Raw genomic sequence first — 4,221 nt, 5'->3', positions numbered from 1 at the left:
GAAATTGAGCGATCTTGAGCTTATTGGATTGGTCTCACTAAGATGTTTGATTTGTCTATGAACTCATCAGATTCAACAACTATTTGACTTTTCTAATGTATCTGAAATACTTCCAAGCATGATTTAATTGTGATCAAGACTTGGTTTGGTTCATATTTGATCAATATTGGTGTCATTCGGTCTGTCTCGTCTAGCCAGTCAGGTTGACTATAAGTTTGTTGAAATCAGACTTTTTTATGACTTTTTATGATATTTAAATATTTCTTGCTCAAAAGTTTATCTCGATATTTGTGTCATTGCTTCGAGTTGTATCAAAATGTTATACAATTCTATTCAATTGGATGCTAAGTCTCTCTTTCTCACTTTTTCATTTTTTACTTTCTTTTCCTATTGTTATTCAGGGATATTTAATAATTATTATTATAACTTTTTTAAAGGGAATACATTTCAATATTGATATTAAAATATTATAAATATATAAATATTGAATTTTAGTTGTGGATATCTAGCCGCATAAGAATCGTGTGGTATGCATATAAATTACCATATTTTTAATGAAGTTATGACAAATGTTAGTAGACATAAAAAGGAGATGGAGAGTAAAGTCTGAAGACAGTACCTAAGAAAATTATTAGGAATATTAATCTGGCTTTCAGATCTGGGCCGGAGATGACGCAAACTGCCGTGCTTGGATGTCAAAACTGTGGCAGGGAATCGTCCACTTTTTTGTTTTGGGAAGAAGAATCGTCCTCTTAGTTTTCTGGTCATTATTACTATTAGAGGAGAAGAACAGACATACAGGCGAGGTCGTGATGTCGAAAGAAAAGACTCGGCTACAGCAATTGATACAAGTTTTCTGGTGGTTTGAAGAAATGATATATCTGAATATACAGATATATAGCCTCTTATATGACCTCACCGGCTTTATTCTGATCGTCACACTTGATACGGTTCAAATGGTTCAGTTGAATCATATGATTTTCGAGGAGCAATATTATGAAGTGTTGTTAGTTTTGTATTAGTTTAATAAAATATAATTAACTACTTATAAATTAATTTCATTGAATTAATATTTTTGCATTATATAGATAATCTCTATTATCGAAGACATGAATGAAGTGAACAAAAATGAAATCAGTTTCTCTCTTGATGTATGTTTTTAGTACTCTATTGTTAAATTGGAAGTCGTTCATAAATCACGTCAATGGAATAGATCGTTATTTATAGGGGAGAGATCCTAGACTTTGTGTGGGCTCGGGTGAAGATGAGACAAGGTAGGGCAGAGAAGGCCAGAGACAAAGAGGATCGCAAAGAATAGTTTGGCTGAGGAGTAGGCACTGTGCAGAGCGGTGGTGTGCGAAGACCAGCAGTGCAGAGGAGTTCGGCGGTGTGAGGCTAGGTGGCAGACGACGTGGAGGACTGCGACTTTGGGTCGTGGAGCACAGAATACGGACGACGTGGAGGCTTTCTCTCAGCACCTAAAACGTTCTAATCTTAAAATAAATAAATCCAAATTTTATCTGAGAGCCGAATGTGTTGCAGAAACCAAACCACTTGGGGAAAGGCTTCTGTGCTCGCTGGAACTAAAAGCTGAACCCTCGCCCTTCACCGTACCGCGGTCACAAGAATCCTCTATGACGCTGTTAGACGGGACCCCGACCAGCTTTCCTCCGAGACCGGTCCTTTCCTTGAGATCTTGTTCCAGTAATCAGTTCAGGAGGTTCGTCACTGCTATCCGGCGATTTCATACTTTCCTCCGAGCTATTATTTCTCACTGCGAGCTGTAGTTTCGCTCATCTAACTTTCGTGGTCTCTTTTTTTGGTCCAGCTACATTCCTTGCAACCGGTGGATCAGATAGTGGAATCCAGCGAGGAACCGAGCTCTTTAGATTAAGAGGTAAGTGATGAATTTAATGAGATTTTGTTTTACTAGTTATTAGCTGAAGCTGTCTGGAGATAAGGAATTTGTGAGCGATTAGCGTGGACTAGCTTAAGTTGAATGACGGAACAGAAAGCTTTTTCAAAGAACTGGTTGGAAAAACCATCCTCTATAATGTTACATATGATAAAATGACAAGTTGTGTACAAATTGGTAGAGAAATGACTATCAATTAAAGAAACACATTTTGAATCGGTTTTCAATTCTAAAATCCTGATAAGTTGCATGTAAGAAATGGAATGTTTCTATCAAAATATTGGGTGGTTGTTGCAGATGAAAAACTACTATTTGTAGATTAATATTCATGGAATCCTATTGCTTACAGATTGTTATAGATGGAGTGTTACTGGCCACGGATTATTATGTTGATGTAGGTGAAAAGGTATTTGTCATTAAATTGGGATTATTTCATCAATTACATTTAAGCTGAACATAGTAAAGGTGATGAATATCAAAGTTGGATTCGTGAGGCCAACTCCAAATTGTCTGGACAAACTAAAATGGTGATTGCGAAGAAGTTAAAGAAGATCTGTAAGAACAATTATTCTTTTCTAGTCCTTATAACATTTAATGAAGTGTAGAAGAGAAAGCAGAATAAGGAAAAAATAATGTTCATATGTGAAGGTTGGTAAGGGTTCATGGGGATGTTGATAGAAAGAGGAGAAAGGAGAGAAGATCCTGTGTAAATTCTTCTGATGAATGACCCAGTGGCTTACATTCTAAAAATTGTTTGTATTTGTGAATATTGTTTTTAAATCTAAATATTATTTTTCAATCATTAATATATATATATATATATATATTATGAACAAAGAGATGGAGTGCTTTGGTGATGTGGGTAAAGGGGGTTGAGATATATTGAGATTGTAGGAGAAATGGTCGGTAATTAGTAAAGGTGGGATTGGAGTTTTGGTTGAAATTTAAATATTGCAATCTATATAAACATCTCTCTGTATATTTTGTTCACCAACTATTTTTGCTTTATTAAATTGGACTCCATAGTAAGAGGTGGCCTCATCAGAACATTTTAGAAGAATTAATTTCCTTGCTCCGAGTGTGGAGTTGGGATTCCTGGATGTCACAGGCTTGTGTATCATAGATCCCTTGCAGTTCCCATGGATATCATTTGTTACATGCACGTTTTCTTTTTTCTTTTAAATATTTCTGCTGTATTTTATGGCTTTTTTAATTAGGGGTAATTTGGACTTTGGTTTTATTTACTTGTATGCCCCGGTTCTCCTCTATAAAGGGATTTAAGGGCTTATAAGAGATTTATGATGAGAAGTGTGAGTTGTAACTCCTAGCCTTTTTTCTTTCTCCCATCTGGTGCCGGTGAAATCTCTCTCTCCATGGATGCAGGCGAATCAATTTAACACCTAACTACATAAATCTTTTGTGTTTGATTGTTATTTTTGTGTGTATCTCTACGCGTCCGCATTGTTTTCATATAACAATTTCAAGGCCACTTACATGCATAACTGAAATTAACCAAAATGTTGGTTCATTTAATTGCAGTTACTATTGATGCTTGATATGTTGATTTGTTTCACAGGTTACTGACAGCTTTCCCACCTGATTATAGCGATGGAGGAAGTTAAAGATTTTGTGATTGGTGACAAATATATTGCAGATATGATAAAACCAATTAGAAAGCCATTTGATGAAATGGAGTCTCATAGAGAATGTTTTTCGCAAGACAAATGTCTATTGGAGGACGTCAAGCAACATTTCTGTAACATCAAGACATCACTACAGAAGAATTTGATGAATTAGGAACCAAGTAGAGAGCATTTGAAGAAAAGAAATAAGAGTATCAGACATTGCTTGCAGAAAGGGAGGCAGTTGATACAACAAAGGAAAGGGCCATGAGCTGAAAGATGCTCCTGTTTCTGCTATACTCGGGGCACAACACAAGAAATGCAAGGCATCCCTGGAAAACAAGGTAATAACCTCCACTATTGATGTCTCAATGCGCCTAACAAAGAGATGGAGTGCTTTGGTGATGTGGGTAAAGGGGGTTGAGATATATTGAGATTGTAGGAGAAATGGTCGGTAATTAGTAAAGGTGGGATTGGAGTTTTGGTTGAAATTTAAATATTGCAATCTATATAAACATCTCTCTGTATATTTAACGAGGCGAAGAAAAACAGTAATCGACACAATTCCAGAAGTGTTCACCAACTATTTTTGCTTTATTAAATTGGACTCCATAGTAAGAGGTGGCCTCATCAGAACATTTTAGAAGAATTAATTTCCTTGCTCCGAGTGTGGAGTTGGGATTC

At 36.1% G+C, this 4,221-nt stretch overlaps 1 long non-coding RNA gene across 1 annotated transcript; it reads left to right on the top strand.

The window, feature by feature from the left end:
* Window positions 1–1,134: 1,134 nt before the first annotated feature.
* LOC110029400 lies at window positions 1,135–3,878 on the top strand. Its single transcript, XR_002294535.1, has 3 exons — window positions 1,135–1,720; window positions 1,829–1,897; window positions 3,492–3,878. It is a non-coding gene; the product is annotated as an uncharacterized LOC110029400 (long non-coding RNA).
* Window positions 3,879–4,221: the final 343 nt, after the last annotated feature.

This window comes from Phalaenopsis equestris, unplaced genomic scaffold (assembly GCF_001263595.1).
Source record: "Phalaenopsis equestris unplaced genomic scaffold, ASM126359v1 Scaffold000570, whole genome shotgun sequence".
Classification (NCBI taxonomy): Eukaryota; Viridiplantae; Streptophyta; class Magnoliopsida; order Asparagales; family Orchidaceae; genus Phalaenopsis; species Phalaenopsis equestris.
The sequence above is the reverse complement of the archived record's forward strand: the minus strand, read 5'-3'. Positions and strand labels throughout refer to the sequence as shown.